The following is a 17,531-nucleotide window of genomic DNA, read 5'->3' as shown; positions in this document are numbered from 1 at the left end:
CAATGAAATTTTAATATTTTGTTCAAAGTGAAATTTTTTATACAAAAAATAAGTAAATAGGTTAATATTTTTGCTTTAAATTATCAATTGTTATTACAAATGATATAATAGAGCTATTTTATGCTTTTATATGTAAAATAACTTCAAATTTGTTAGAGCTGTGAATAATTTTACATTTTACATATTAGTGGCATCACCACTCTACCTCATCTCTCTATCTTCCATTCTACTGTCAACTCTACTGTCGTCGTACTGTATTTGGCAAATATAGGAGGATATTGAAGTTAGCGAGAACGACAACTGTCGGCCTGCAGTCGTGTAGTCGTGCAGCTGTCAAATTAACACTGCCCATAAACACGTGTGTATTTTAATATTTGACAGATGTAGTTTGCAGTCTGTCGCTCTCTATGTGTTCAGCGCTTCAGCTGATACGACCTATCTTACGGGGCAAACTACTCTTACTTATAGCCCTGACAGACGGCAGCGTTAAACCGGATTAACTGCATTTTTCGGGATTAATTCAGGAGTTACCACAGCTAACTCCGTTGCTGAATCCAAACAAAACTCTCAAAATTTTAGGGTATTTGTGGGATTTTCGTTGGCAACATTGTTAATAATTGACAGCTGTATTCTATTGTGAATGAAAAATAAGAACAGTGATAGCTGTTTTACGTTTAAATGTAAACAAGGTTATTTTGAAAGGCGACGATTAAAGATAAAAAGTAAGTAATTTTAGTATTTTGCATTGCCTTCTAAACGAAAATTATTATCTTTGTTTTAATTTCAGATGGCTGGCCGAAAAAAGCGTTCAGGGTGGACTTTAAAGGATGAGTTGGATCTGCTGGAAAAGTGGGAGGCACGTTCCCACGACCTCCGGCGTGCAAAGCGAAATGCTCATATATACAATTTCGCAGGAAATGGCACAAAAATACACCGCCGAGGAAATTCACTGCAAAGTGAAAAACATGACAAAGAAATACAAGTGAGGTTTTTCAATAATTACATTTCTTCTTTTAACACATTAATAACTCTACTTTCACAAAGGAGAAAACCAAAATTGGCCCTTCTGGTGGTAGTCTCTCGCCTGGGAGACATTATAATGCTGTGCATCGCATAGTAGAGTGTACTGCCGTTAATTCGACTTTGTACATAGAGACATATTCCGAGGTGAGCTAATTTATTTTATTTCATTTTCATTTTAGTTCATTTTTTTTTAGAATTCAACATTAACCCAATTGTTGCCGCCGTCCGACCCATCATTATCACCTCGGTTGCCATCGCCATCATGTCCGTTGCCATCACAATCATGTCCGATGCCATCACCATCATGTCCGATGCCATCATCATCACCTTCATCTGCAACAAGAAAACGTAATTTTAGCGCCGAGTTGTTAAAGGTTTTAAATAAACAAACTGACGTATTGGAAAGGGTAGCGGATGAAACAAAGCACGTTTCAGAGGAAGTAATTCGGACTGTTCGACAGCACAATAATTTGTCTGAAAGATTTTTAACCCTTATGGAGAAAATCGCAGAGAAACTTTAAGTTTAAAATAATTTTATCGTTTTTTTCTAGTTTGAAATATTTTGTTATCCCAAAAAAAAAAAAATAAAATAATTTTATCGTTTTTTCTAGTCCTAAACCATTATTTAATGAAATTTTTTGATATTTTCTAGTCTTAAAACATTATATAATGTAGCAAAAAAATGAATTTAAATAAAAAATGATCTCTTTAAAAAACGGATGTTTGTAATTATGTGTACAAATATTTGTTTTCTGCTACTCAATACATCTATACTCACGAAAACTCAGAGCTATTGCATTTCTAATATCCGATGCTGTTACATCATTTTCCCCAGCTCTTGTAGTGTGATGTGGTTGAATTTCTGTAATTATTTCTGCAGCATCTTAGATCCACGAAGAAGGAATTTCATCATTTTCAATTTTTAGGAAATTGTGGAAAATACAGCATGCATGTATAATAACGTTAACGTCTTTTGGAGCTACCGGTAAACCTCTGCCAATTTTTCTAAATCGGGCTTTTAGTTGACCGAAAGCATTCTCTATAACTCTGCGACATTTGGATAAACGATAGTTAAATGTTTTTTCTAACACTGGTTGATTTGGTGAATATGGAAAAGGCTTCATCATGTAACGCGACAATCGAAAGGCTGAATCGCCAATAAGTAATACGGGGATGTTAACATCTCCAATCAATTTGATGCCCTGAGCAAAAATGTCAGCGGTTTCATGAAATTTCTTTAAGGAACTACCTTCAAAAATGTAAGAGTCGTTATTTCTTCCAGTTGACCCAACATGTATATATGTAAATTTTGATCTATAAAATAGTGAAAGGATTTATATAAATATTTCCAATAAGTATATGAAATTTACCTATAGTCGCAACTTGCCAGCAGAACAACCGAATACTACCCCTTATAATTGTAATAATCGATCGCATCGTCCTTTTTCGGTTGAACCTCAATGTGGCAAAACATTGCGGAAAACCAAGGTGTGCAAAGCCTTGTACATTTCGTTCTACTTCTTCTGTGCTTGGGGGATAGGAATTGATGCAGTCCGATAAATTTGTGCACACAGCTTTGCAAAAATCCACAACTATTTCCCCAACTGTGGTGCGTCCTACGCCAAATAAACTTGCTACAGTTCTGTATTCCGCTGAAGAACCTAACGCATACAACGCAATAGCCACTCTTTTCTGAAGTGGAATACAAAGTCGCATGTTGTTGTTGAACTTTCCGATTGCCTTAATCTTTTCACATACTTTGTGAAAAGCTTCTTTATTTATTTACACGAATGTTTTCTTTACATCGGATGTCATCCATCTTTTTGACATCGTACTCCCAAAAAGTGCCATTGCGGTCCTTTTATTAATAACATATATAAATGAGGGGTATAAAATATTAATATTCAATATACAATATATTAAACTTACAAATTTCCAGGCGCTTCTTTCCCTTATTTCTGAAGACGCCACTTTGGTACTAGTTTCCAGTATAGCTTTTGTCAATTCATTCATCAATTTAATCTTTTGAAGCGGTTTTAATAGTAATGTATTTATACTTTTGTTTAACAAATTGTGGTTTTGCACCATCTGTGCGGCTAACAATCGCAATGCTTGTCTTCTATCCATTTTTGTTTTAGCAAATTAAAAATGTTATTAATATGCCAATCAGATGTTCGCTAACTCGCATCGCTGGTGTCTGTCACCTATAAATTTGGATCTGAATAAGTGCGCAGTTAATCAGGGTTAACGCTGTCGTCTGTCAAGGCTATAAGTGTCAAATCTATTGCTATTGCCATTGCCAAATCTGTATGTGGGCATTTGCTATCATAATATAATCATTTGCGCAAAGGCGTAGGGTAGGTAGGTTCGAGCGGATGTAGCGCATGCTTTGAGCTCTTGAAAAATTTATTTTATCACATTACGAAATGCCGTCGGGTAGGTAGCTGATGTAGCGCACGTTTTGAGCTCTTGAACTCCTTAAATCTTTTATGTGGAAAACAAAAAAAGGATAAAGATCCTTTTTTTACAAATGTATTTCTGGGAAAAATAAGAATTCATATTTTTGGACTACTATATAATAATTGTGGCATAAATTTTATATACCAATTAAAATAATAAATTTAAAATGAGAAATGATATTTTGATTTATGCTTGTATAAGTTTATTAAATTTAAGACTTCGCTCATTCCCAACCCGATTTGCATAACTATTCTGTAAATTAACAATATTAAACTAAATATAAATTTTTTGGAAAAATGTTATTTTGAAAATGTACTTTATTTTCATAATATAACACAACACAACCGTCTTAATACTCGCTCTTCTAAATTTCATATTACCGAAATGAAAATGCCGTCGGCATATGTGTAAATGGGATATGTTGGCTCTTCAAAATTTTCATAAACCGCTTCGCAGCGCAAGAAACGGAAGCCCTCAAAGATAAATAATTTCCCCCGTTTTTTACACATTTACCACTGTTTCTTTGCTCCTATTGGTCGCAGCGTGATGCTAAATAGCCTATAGCCTTCATCGATAAATGGACTATCCCACACAAAAAGCATTATTCAATTCGAACCAGTAGTTTCGGAGATTAGCGCGTTCAAACAAACAAACAAACAAACTCTTCAGCTTCACAATATTAGTGTAGATGTATGTACATACATTAGGGTGATTCAAAAAAAATTTTTTTTTTTCAATTGGTACCCGCAAAAATAGGTTCCTAGACACCTCTAAGAAAGCCTCTCCAAATATGAGTTTTTAATTCTAACGGGAAGGTCCTCCGCCTAACGGTTTTCTATTTTTTCTTATTATCAGATAGAAAAATTTATATCTCGCTTCCAACTACTTGAAAAAATTTCTTGTTAATTAGGTTTTGTAGGAAATTGAATGCTCTAAAATATGGTCTCTTATGATTTTTTCGTACACCCAACCGTTTAAAAGATATTAACGGTTGAAATTTGACTATTTTTGGAAAAATTCTTTATTTATTATTAATTTTATAACGCAATGAAAAAAAATTATTATGAATAATGAAACACATAGTTTTGTAGGAAATTTACTGCTCTATAAAAATCGTCTATTAAGATATTTCGATTAAGTTAAGCGTTTACGGGATATTCATCGTCAAACATCAATGCATATTAAAGTGGATCAAAAAAAAAAATTTTTTTTTTCGTTTGATACTCTGAAAAATAGGTTCCTAGACACCTCTAAGAAAGCCTCTCCAAAAACCTTATTCATAATGATTTTTTTCATTGAGTTATAAAATTCATAAGAAATAAAAAATTTTCCCAAAAATAATCAAACTTCAACCGTTAATATCTTTTAAACGGTTGGGTTTACGAAAAATCATAATTGACCTTTTTTGTAGAGCATTCAATTTCCTACAAAATCCAAGGAGCAAGATATTTTTTCAGGTAGTTGGAAGCGAGATATAAATTTTTCAATCTGATAATAAGAAAAAATAGAAAACCGTTAGGCGGAGGACCTTCCCGTTACAATTAAAAACTCATATTTGGAGAGGCTTTCTTAGAGGTGTCTAGGAACCTATTTTTGCGAGTACCAATTGAAAAAAAAAAAATTTTGAATCACCCTAATGTACATACATTTATTTGTATAAACTTCCGAACAAATAATGCACAAGCATGCATACATACATATGCGTACACATGTGAATATGTCACCAACAAAAAATTGAAGCATTGTTCTACAAAAACAACAATTGCTCAAATAGCAGAAGCATTAAAAGTGGCAGCCGAATTGGCGAAGCCCAAATGTAGTAAATGTTACAACAAAAACGATTTCATTCATAAACGCAGGCGCAAATTCTAAAAGCGAAGTCGCTTCATTCATAAAAACAGACGCCGTAACATCTCCCCGAGCATGCCTTTGCCTACAAGCGTCTTTTCGCGACGATGGCAAAAGCTAAAAATCATAAATTGAACAAATTTCTGATGCTTCTTCACAGAAAGAAGTCAGAAAAGTGGCAACAACGGAGTTGTGGATTTATAATATTTGTCCATTCTAAAATATTTTTCCGTGACTCGCAAAAATCTGCGTCGATATGTATGCAAGCTCATACATATGCATACATATTTACGCTAGTTTGTGGGTGAAGCTGTTACAGCGGCAAGGGAAGCGGTCAATAGGCGGCCATTCGTTTATTTTTTTCGGCACAGTTTGGATTTCTATCATCACACAAGTGCTGAACCAATGAGCGCGATAGATATTAGAATTCACACGTTCTTAGGGACACAGGTATTGAGGCAGCTGCACAACTACATAACTGTGTCCCTAAGAACGTGTGTATTTTTATATTTGACATATGTCGCTAGCAGTCTGTCGTGCTACATGTGTTCAGCACTTGACTCTTTGATAAAACGCGAGTTTCGGCCATTGGTTGACCGTGACAACGTAAATGCGAAAGAAGCAAGAATGATAGAGAAAGAGATTACGCAATGCGCATGTTTGCTTTCAATCAGCTGTTCTTGCTGACGTCACGGTTGACTTATTATTCGCCCGCGCTATTGAAAGTGAATTCGAATTCTGTTTTCAAGTGTTATATTAATTGTTAAATTCTATATTTTTAAAATGCGCTGTGCAGTGTTCGGTTGTAATAATAAAAATGGTAATAATAGTGCTACGAGGTGGAGATTTTTTCATTTCCCTAAGGATAATTAAAACAATGGATTCATTTTTGTCGTCGGACGAACAAAATTAACGTTAAAAATGCGTGCGTTTGTGAAGTGCACTTTGCGCCGGAAGCTTTCGAAAGAAATTTGCAGTTTGAAATGGGTAATTATAGCATTTTGATAACAATAATTTTACTTATATAACCCAACACTCTTGCAGGTTTGAGTTCGCGGAATCCAACGAAGTTTCTACCCAGCGCTTTTCCCACGTTAACCACTGCTCCTGCAGAGGCTAATGAACGGCAGAAGAGGATGGAGTCTCGTTCCAAAAAAGAGATGTTGACAACAATCTTGAAGAATACCGACAAACTAAGTTTTTGCATACTAACCACTGTTTTTTATCCTAATTATACTACTAATAATAACTAACAATTTATTCCATTTATTGATACGCATGTACATATGTATGTTTATTATATTTTTGCAGGTAATATTTTTCAACGTGTGTCAATTGATCTGAATTCCACTGACCCAATCGAAAAAAATGATGACTTGGAGATTCTCAACAACGACGGACTTGAGAATTTGGCAGAGTACATCTGCCACAAACTTGGTAAAGACAACCCTGAAATTTGTGCCAATTCCGAAAATTGTTCGTCCCATACTTGGGTAGATCACCTTTCTGAAGGAGGACTCTCAAAACCAACAGATATGTTGATGGAGCATATGAGAGCCTTGCAAGCAATATTTGACGACGTCTATGGTAATGAATTGCATATACATATGTACAAATTAAGTCCAGAAACACATAGATTTAAGTGATTTTGTAAATTGTAGCTCGAAAATAAAAAAAATATATTTCAGAGCTAGAATGTATTTTAGGATTCGTTCCTTAAATAAAAACATAGTTGAACATATGTTTAGTAAAAAAAAATTAAATAAAACAATAAATTGGTACTTGGTTACAAAATATTCAATCTTTTTATGTACATAAATGTATATGGTTGAAACAAACACAGCAAAGAGACAAAATTAAATAATACAATGAAAATTCAATTAAATGAATATGTAGGTAAATGTTCACTATAAAATATTCACTTATATTGATATCTTTTATTAATATTCACTTATATTGATGTTAAATTTGATGATATTCATGATTTTGTATGCCTGCAATACAAAATTGCTTCTTATTGCAAAGAAAAACAACCAACTGAAAATCAGCTGATTGTACGTTGGTCAACCGTGACGTAGATGCGCAGAACGAACAAAATTTGAACTCGTCATTGCGCAATCTTTGTCTCTATCATTCTTGCGAAAATAGCGTGCGACATTTGTTATTATAAATGTATGTACATATGTATATTGCTCGCATTTGCTTTCGTAAACATACAGACAAATGTGCCAAAGAAAGAATATATGAACATATGCATGTGTCGTGGAGCGTGAGGTTTTTTTCGTTACGGAATTTCTGGATTCGGTCTCCGCGCTCAAGGCCCGCGATAGAAGCTATGCAATAGCTTAAAAATTAAAAATATCAGTTTTTCATCACATGTCAGTCTTTTACATTTAGCGCTCCTTTTGCATAGCTCACTAACTTCCACATGATTATTGATAAATGACATGTCATTTACTTATGTGTTTCCAAATAAAAAATTTCAATACCGCAAAAGGTACCATTATAAAGTGTTGTTAAATATGCACAACACTTTAAAATTTTAAGTGGTAATGTTTTCGAGTGTATAATAGGTACCAAAAAAGCCATTGCAGCAGACGAAATATCCGTTTTGTCTGAGATGCTAAGTTTGTTAGAAATATTTCATGAAGCAACAGAAATGGTAAAAACTATAATAAATGTTTAAGATTTACAAACTAATTTATATAATTTAAAATACAGGTTTCTGGAAATAATTAAGTACGTGAAAATAATTTTAATGTTTCATTAACATCATCGGAAGCCACAATTTTGTGCCCAGATTTGCTTTGTGGAATAACAAAAGTATTATCTACATTTGAATCGAGAACACCATCGCGGATGGGTACATTACTCGACCCACGTTTCAAAAAATAAGGTTTCGAATCTGAGACTAATACACAAAAGTCTGTTAGTTGCTTAAAGCAGGAAGTGCCATCTTTACGTGAGAAAGCAATTCACGGCGCAGACTACACCAGTTCATCTTTGCTTGATGTCATAGACATGCGCGTGACGGAAAAAGTAAAAAACTCACGTTCAGATAAAGTAATAATGCTGAGGCAATATTATGAAAGACATTAAGACCAGTGAAGATCCACTTCTTTTTTTGAAGGTATTATATAATTATAATTAAAAGGTAAACATTCTAAGATCTGAGCAATTATACTTTCAGTTTGCAGGCGATGAATTAAATGCAATAAAAGATTGTATGCCTAAATACTTGTGTATTGCAAAAACATCTATGAAATCAGAGCGCATTTTTAGCAAGTGTGGAATGCTGATGACAGACCGGCAAACTCGCTTAAAATCAGAAAATGTTAATATGCTAATTTTCTGTTATGGAAACTTTGGATTATTCAAAAATAAATAATAATTATTATCATAACAATATTTTTTTGTCCTTAGTATGCGTATTAACTTAAATTTTAATTTCATTGATTTCCTTTGTACGAAGAAGAACTTTTACCATCGATGGTAAGTATACTATCGCTTACTATCGATGGTTGCAACTATCCATGGTTTGCGAACTCTACTCCCCATATAATGGTTTTGTCAAAAACTATTAGAAGTGTTTTTATATTCAGAATGGCACAACAGAGCTTTTTAATGGCCGGGGGTGAAATCACCTCATAAATTTACAGATAAGATAACCTTAAACCAGTGGTCGGCATTTCTTAGCAAAATTGTGCAAACAAGCACAACCAGTGAAAAACGTTACTGCCTTCCTTCCTTTTCCTTCCTCATCGGCAAAATGTGTGAACAGTGACAAACGTGGTAAAAACGCCGAAATCAGTTGTTCTCTTTTGTTTACATTTCATTTGTTTGACATTTCATACAATTCTAAAAATTGTGTCAGCAGCAATATGGAAGTGGACAATAGTGGTGAAATGTTTTTAAATTTGTGCGAATTGTACTCTTTATATAGTTTATATAAACAGTATAAAAACAAAAAACGAAAGAGAAGGTATAAAATTCGCCAAATCAATAAAAACTGAGGCGTTTGCGGTTACCAGATAAAAACTTTTCTGGTAATGAAAAACAGCGAACCAGAACAACTTTTTTTGCATACAAGGATGCCGGCGGACGTCTATAATTTGCATCTGAATTTGGTATGGAAATCCTTGAAGAAGCCATGGCAGCGGATTGGACCCGAGGAAAGGCTCTCGTTGGTATTACTGTAAGTTGTGTTTTGCAAATTAATATACGTATACATGTATAAGCTATATAATGAGCTATAAGGTATGAGCTATAAGTTAGGAGAGTCAACAGTACGCGAAATCATATTAGAGACGTGTGAAGTAATCTGGCAGCTACTTTCCCCAATTTATGTAAGCGAGCCAACAGTCTCAATACAAGGACATTGCAAAAGATTTTTATAATATGTGGAACATTCCGAATTGTGTCGGTGCAATTGATGGTAAGCACGTTGCTATTAAGTGCCCGGCCAATTCCAATTCGATCTTTTACAATTATAAAAAATTCTTTAGCATCGTTTTGATGGCTGTATGTGATGCGAAATATACGTTCACAGCAGTTAGTATTGGCAGCTATGGAAGTCAAAGTAACGGAGGTACTGTATATTAAATTGTTTAACATTATAGTATAGGTATAATGCATTTCTGTTATTATTTATGCAGGAATCTTTCGACTTCCTCCATTTGTCCATGCATTAATACAAAACACTCTGCCTTTGGCACTACCTGTGCCACTGTCTGACGTGTCACCGGAACCTTTTCCTTACTTTTTCGTTGGAGATGCTGCATTCCCATTATGAAATAATTTAATGCGCCCATTTCCTGGAGCTAATTTAACACATACGTATTTTCAATTATCGATTGTCACGCGCTCGAAGAGTCATAGAAAATTCTTTTGGTATATTGACTGCTCGGTGGAGAATTTTGAAAACAACGATTGAATGTAATCCAGAAAATTGTGAAAAAATTGTGTTGGCTTGCATAGCCTTACACAATTTTATAATGTTGAACGATCACAATCGCTGGAAGGACATAACATTGTTCATGCCGGTGAGTGGCGCCGGGAAAATGAAAACAACTCTTTGCGACCAAAGCAATCGGTGCATAGAGGTCCTTCAAATACGTTTAACTTACGGGAGAGACTTGCTAACTATTTTATAAATGAAGGATCTGTACCATTCCAGAACAATTTAGACTCTATTACAGGAGGACCATATGCTCCTGGAGGACCTTATGAAAAATAAATACCATTTTTTTTTAGTTCATGAGATCATTTTTTATTTAAAATTTATCCTTGCGCCACGGCGAAAGGAGGCGATGGCGACGGCAGCGATATCGTAATTGGACTTATAGGCGACAAGGGCCATAGCGGTGATGGCACTTCCACCTCCTGCGCATGTCCATGTGGCTGCAATCGAGTGTCTTCAGTTGATGATTGCAACTGACCCTGATCGGCGACAGCGGCTTCACAAATATTTTGTGAGAATCTAACCCTGCAAATTTAAGTTTTTATTTTAAATAACTTCATTGCGTCCAACAAATGCCACTGCTTTTGGTACTCCATCCCGTTGCCGCTGGGGGCGTTAGCCTTCCGAACTTCCCTCCCGTACCGATCCCGAAGTGTTACCCATCTACGGCGACACATTTCTCCTTTATAAATATAAATAATTATTATTAACAACATAAACAGTTGTAAATAACAAAGCAACTTACCACTTGCGTTCAACTCCTTCCCGATTTCAGCCCACAAGGCATCTTTCCTCGTTTGCAGCTTATAATATGGACTTCTTCTTCTTAACTGGCGTAGACACCGCTTACGCGATTATAGCCGAGTTAAAACCAGCGCGCCAGTCGTTTCTTCTTTTCGCTACGTGGTGCCAATTGGATATTCCAAGCGAAGCCAGGTCCTTCTCCTCTTGGTCTGGAGAAGTCTAATATGGACTGCTCTTATTAAATAACTCATTTTCATTCTCAACCAAAAGCAATCAATTTTTCGTCATCCATAGTTTACAAGATATTATTAGCACACACGTAATTTCAATTTTTGAACCGATCCAATAAACTTTTCATTTGACCTTTATTTTAATGCCGCTTGTTTACATTTGAACAATGTTGCCATTGCACTATACGCATATATAGTTCTGAGCACATTTATGTTTTCAATTAAAATTTTTTACAATATAATATATCAAAACTGAAAACAAACTATTACAAATAGTTTATATATTTATAAATAATAGCATTCGACTCTGATTTTGAGTTATTTTAAGAAAATTTCAAACATATTGTAATATATTGAACAGATTGAATTATAAATTTTGATAATTACTACAGTATATCGATATTGGCAACCCTGCGTTGTGAGAGAGCAATCAGCTGCCACGTTTCTACGGCAAAAATCCAAATGTCGTAAATTCTCACGTCATCCCACGTCAAAGAGAGAAGGGAGTAGCGTTTTTCACTGTTCAGTTACATTGCGCGCCCATAAAATAGGCATGGATAATATGATACGAGACTTTCGCATTGGCTCTCATTTTTCTCTCAAACGCGTTCCCTGATTATTTGACAGCGAAGGAGATCAGGGAATTTCGATCAGCTGATTTCAGAAAAGGCGGGATGCCAGAAGTAAACCGCTATAATTACTTGACGAAATTAGTGTGAAATGAAATTTCATTGAACTGAGCGAACATATTTTGGCAAAATAAATGTTTATGTAAATTAATTAATGGTTTTGCTTTTTAGCATTTATATATGTATGCATTTTTAAAGTGTTTAATTTAGTGTTTTGTATAATTTATTAAATACCCAATCAATTTATGTGTACAGTGGATCCCGGTTAAGTAGTACTCCGCTTAAATGAAAATCATCCCTCTTAACTGCCTATATCTTGCTTGATCTTGCGGTTTGTTTTTTTGAAATACATAGAAATTATTGTTTAATACCACTCGCTTAAGTATCCGCACTCGCTTATGTGCCATATTATATTTTAATTTTTAACAAACTACAAAAATCTGTATCTCTGAATGTGGCACATCTAATTGTCAAGAAATGAAAAAATATTGTTACGCGGCTTGCAAAAATCTGCGTCGATATGTATGCAAGCTCATACAGAAACATACATAAATATTTACGCTGGTTTGTTGTACAAGCTGTTACAGCGGCAAGGGAAGCAGTGGCAATTGGCGATCGTTCGTTTGTGTTTTCGGCACAGCTCGGATTTTCTACCAACAACACCTTTGTTGTGATGCTTTGTCGTCGCGCCAGCCTCTCGACACATTGATTCTTTGACATGAAAACAAAAAATATGAGCTTCGCCATTGTTTGTCCTCGTCAACGGAAATTTCGCATAAAGAATTGAATGTACATATTTACATACATACATTTGTTGCATGTAGACCAGTGGTCGGCATTTCTTAGCCCAATTGTGCAAATTAACTTCACCCGTACGCTTACGCTCTATCGTACAGTCGTTGTCGAGCCAGCAACGAATTAACATCATTGTATCGGGTGATTTTTTAAGAGCTTGATAACTTTTTTTTAAAAAAAAACGCATAAAATTTGCAAAATCTCATCGGTTCTTTATTTGAAACGTTAGATTGGTTCATGACATTTACTTTTTGAAGATAATTTCATTTAAATGTTGACCGCGGCTGCGTCTTAGGTGGTCCATTCGGAAAGTCCAATTTTGGGCAACTTTTTCGAGCATTTCGGCCGGAATAGCCCGAATTTCTTCGGAAATGTTGTCTTCCAAAGCTGGAATAGTTGCTGGCTTATTTCTGTAGACTTTAGACTTGACGTAGCCCCACAAAAAATAGTCTAAAGGCGTTAAATCGCATGATCTTGGTGGCCAACTTACGGGTCCATTTCTTGAGATGAATTGTTCTCCGAAGTTTTCCCTCAAAATGGCCATAGAATCGCGAGCTGTGTGGCATGTAGCGCCATCTTGTTGAAACCACATGAGTCAACATTTAAATGAAATTATCTTCAAAAAGTAAATGTCATGAACCAATCTAACGTTTCAAATAAAGAACCGATGAGATTTTGCAAATTGTATGCGTTTTTTTTTTTAAAAAGTTATCAAGCTCTTAAAAAATCACCCGATATAACCCTACAAGTAACCAAAGAATCAGCTGTTTTCCAAGAATTTTTCACAGCTGAGATCACCTGATCGAAATCTGCCTTTTTTAACCACAGAGATGTAATTAAAAGAAATGTACTAGATCAACTTTTTTGTGAAAAAGTATTTGTAACGGAAAACATTAATGAAAACAAGAATATTTTTAAAACAAAAGTTTTTTGGATATTTATTGCTCTTCCTCACCACCTCTGAGTGTTCGGTTCCGCAGGAGGCCTATTTTCACCCTTTTTATATATACAGTTTTAAATCAATCTACTTATTATAAAAAATGTGACTAGACAAAAATAAATATTTAAAATCAGGTACAATTCATGAATATTAATTACATTAAAAATATAACATTAACAATATATGTCAAAACAATCAACTGGAAATTTAAACAAAAACCAAAATAAATATAAAAAATCAGGTACAATTCCATTGTATGTATACATTAACAATACAAGTCAAAACAATCAACTTGTAATTATTTAAACAAAAACTAAAATAAATATAAAAAATCAGGTACAATTCAGGAACAACAACAGTAATATTCAAAACAATCTACTAAGTAATAAATAATATTTACAAAATATTCTAAATCACCCACAGCGAAATACTTATTAAAAACCCTATCAAAGGAATAGTGGTGGAAAGAAGGGTCCTATACCTGGTCCACGAAAACACTTAAAAAACAAAAAAAAAAATATTGATAATAAGCGTACAAACCTAATCGCTAAAATTCTCATTTCCAAATCACAGATCAAGGTAACTTTGGAAATGCGGCCTTCGACAGACAAACCTTTTGACAAATATAAAATAATTCAGACTGACAGACATATATACATATAAATTGCGACTCATATAGACAGACAAACGAACGTGATTACTATTTATGTGTAACACACAAGAACTTTACGTTTTTAAAATCACTTTGTTTTACTTTTTTATTAAAAGCGTTTACTAGGAAATATGTTCTAATTCTAATGAATAGACATTTTATAATATCAGAATTACAATTTTCACAACAATAGTACGGTTCTACGTTAACCATTTTAATACTCTCGCAACAATGTTGCTAAGGAGAGTATTATAGTTTTGTTCACATAACGGTTGTTTGTAAGTTCTAAAACTAAAAGAGTCAGATATAGGGTTATATATACCAAAGTGATCAGGGTGACGAGTAGAGTCGAAATCCGGATGTCTGTCTGTCCGTCCGTCTGTCCGTCCGTCCGTGCAAGCTGTAACTTGAGTAAAAATTGAGATATCATGATGAAACTTGATACACGTATTTCTTGGCTCCATAAGAAGGTTAAGTTCGAAGATGGGCAAAATCGGCCCACTGCCACGCCTACAAAATGGCGGAAACCGAAAACCTATAAAGTGTCATAACTAAGCCATAAATAAAGATATTAAAGTGAAATTGGGCACAAGGGATCGCATTAGGGAGGGGCATATTTGGACGCAATTGTTTTGGAAAAGTGGGCGTGGCCCCGCCCCCTACTAAGTTTTTTGTACGTATCTCGGAAACTACTATAGCTATGCCAACCAAACTCTACAGAGTCGTTTTCTTCAGGCATTTCCATATACAGTTCAAAAATAGAAGAAATCAGATATTAACCACGCCCACCTCCCATACAAAGGTTATGTTGAAAATCACTAAAAGTGCGTTAACCGACTAACAAAAAACGTCAGAAACACTAAATTTTACGGAAGAAATTGGAGAAGGAAGCTGCACCCAGGCTTTTTTGAAAAAGTGAAAATGGGCGTGGCCTCGCCCACTTATGGACCAAAAACCATATCTCAGGAACTACTAGACCGATTTCAATGATATTCGGTACATAATATTTTCTTAACACCCTGATGACATGTACGAAATATAGGTGAAATCGGTTCACAACCACGCCTTCTTCCAATATAACGCTATTTTGAATTCCATCTGATGCCTTCTCTGTATAATATATAGTACATTAGGAACCAATGATGATAGCGGAATAAAACTTTACAAAAATACGGTATTTGAAAAATATGTAAATGACGTATAATGAAATCTCGATTATCACTTTATCATGCGAGAGTAAAAATGTTCGGTGACACCCGAACTTAGCCCTTCCTTACTTGTTTCAAATAATATTTGGGAAAACCCGATCCCATGGCAAGTAGAATCAAAATGTTGTGTATAAATATCTTCGATTTTTGATAGAAAATCTATAAATTCAAGGGGTGGTTTTACTATTTGGCATTTACTATATTGCTTTTCTGAAGTGAAGAAAAAATCTTCTTCATTAATACCACCATCAAATCTTGGCAAGGGCATTAAACAATTATGTTGTTTAAAATATTTATAGTACAAATAACCGCAAAAATACACAAACGCATTTTTATGTAGAAAGCTGCTTTCATCTACGTCCACATTTACCTCGATTTGTATATTTTGAAATGAAGTAGAATTGGTAGGTATTTTGAACCAAAGCGTCGCTGCAGGCGCTTTTGAGGGAGCTATTAGAAAATGACTCACACTGGTCAACTGGCAAGAGTTCGCAGTTCCCTTTATCTACACAACGAATATACCCTATGCCCCAGGCTTGTCTGAAAAGATATGAGAAACGCTGCGGAGTTATTCTCACATCAAATCCCCCCCCTCTGCGTAGAAAGAAATTTTACTGCTCCAAAGGCATTACTATTAAAAATATTGAATAATTTATCAAAAAAAAGGACAAACTCGGCTGTGTTAATAAAAGATGGAGACTTAGAAGTATTCAGTTTCCCGGAGCTATAAATGGCGAACATAGCACTTTCAACAGAATGACTAAAAACTTGAGAAGCTAATTGCACGCTCATTTTTTGAAACGGTTTAGGGGCTATGTGTGCCGAGGTCAATTTATGGGTGCAACTAATGTCGTTTGGGGTACAATTTTCATATATATGAACGATATCCGACCATTCAACTGGGCGCCCATTTACAACGACTTTATTTTTTTTATTTTCTAAGCAGTTTCGTGTACTTTTTAAAAGGTGAGAAGAATCAAGAAAGTAAATGACTTCCGAGTCATTCACTTCGAAATAGGGCCTTTCTTTACATACTCCTAATAACCTAGCAAAATTAATAAAATTTGACCCTTGGTCGCTAACTATTTGGTAGGGACGCAATCCAATACCCTGGAGTTGACCTATGGCTTCGAATACATGTTTTTCATTATATCTCCTTTGCAAGCTTTGTGCACAAAAAAATATGCTAAAGGGTGGGTCCAAGTTTCTCCACCAATACCTTGGACGAAAAGTGTTAAAACACTAGAAGCTACTCGAGAGGTACGATTTCCATCACCGTAATCCTCCAACCCAATAATCCAGTCCCTATTTCTCTCATACTGAAGGTGAATTTTCAGAGACATTTCGTCACAGCATATCGAAACATATCTCTGTGCGTCAGTGAAACCACGGCTTCTCAACTCCAGGGCTTTAATGCTGCTAAAATTGCAGCCAGGGTTACGTGGCCAACCCTGAACAAATTGTTCGAGGGTCACTTGCGATGGCCAATTAAAAATGGGCTGTAAATACCTGAACGCAATAGGTGATAAAAATTTTACAGCCAGAGCTAATGTTTTTAATTCCCCATCATATCTATAACCCTTCGAAGTAGGGGGTGCATTTTTTAAACAATTTCTCACACATATCGCAATATGTGGAGGAAGTTTGCCGCATAGCTCTGAAATTTGTCTATTTTCTTCCTGCCCTACTATAGACACATTTTTATTATTTTCTAAAATTTCTATTTTATTCTCTAAAGCTCTCACCTTATTGCGTAAAAATTCTATTTCCTGCGATTTTTTGTCTAACTCCTCCCGATACATTCTTTTTCTAGGTGTCCCTTCTGTTAAATATTCATCTGTTTGCGTTTGCCTACTATTTGCCCAAGTGCTAACTATTTGAGAGTTACCTAAAGAGGAAGAATATGTATGATCTTCATTATATAGGGGTTGAAGGGATTTACCCAAAGTCTCAAGTTCAAACATATTAGTGTATGAAGTCGAGACAGTTCTAATTGGAGAAGAGCTAAGATGCATCGGGTTAAAGTTTGCACTACCTAATTC

General features: G+C 35.0%; 1 long non-coding RNA gene and 1 pseudogene across 1 annotated transcript; one reads left to right on the top strand and one right to left on the bottom strand.

Moving 5' to 3' along the window:
- Positions 1 to 1,160: 1,160 nt before the first annotated feature.
- On the bottom strand, positions 1,161 to 2,497 carry LOC126764383 (uncharacterized; annotated as a pseudogene).
- Positions 2,498 to 7,558: 5,061 nt separating this feature from the next.
- Positions 7,559 to 8,739, top strand: LOC126763985 (uncharacterized). Its single transcript, XR_007667738.1, has 3 exons — positions 7,559 to 7,993; positions 8,053 to 8,461; positions 8,522 to 8,739. It is a non-coding gene; the product is annotated as an uncharacterized LOC126763985 (long non-coding RNA).
- Positions 8,740 to 17,531: the final 8,792 nt, after the last annotated feature.

Source organism: Bactrocera neohumeralis, unplaced genomic scaffold (genome assembly GCF_024586455.1).
Source record: "Bactrocera neohumeralis isolate Rockhampton unplaced genomic scaffold, APGP_CSIRO_Bneo_wtdbg2-racon-allhic-juicebox.fasta_v2 cluster09, whole genome shotgun sequence".
NCBI classification, from domain to species: Eukaryota; Metazoa; Arthropoda; class Insecta; order Diptera; family Tephritidae; genus Bactrocera; species Bactrocera neohumeralis.
This window is presented reverse-complemented; position numbering and strand designations above follow the sequence as displayed.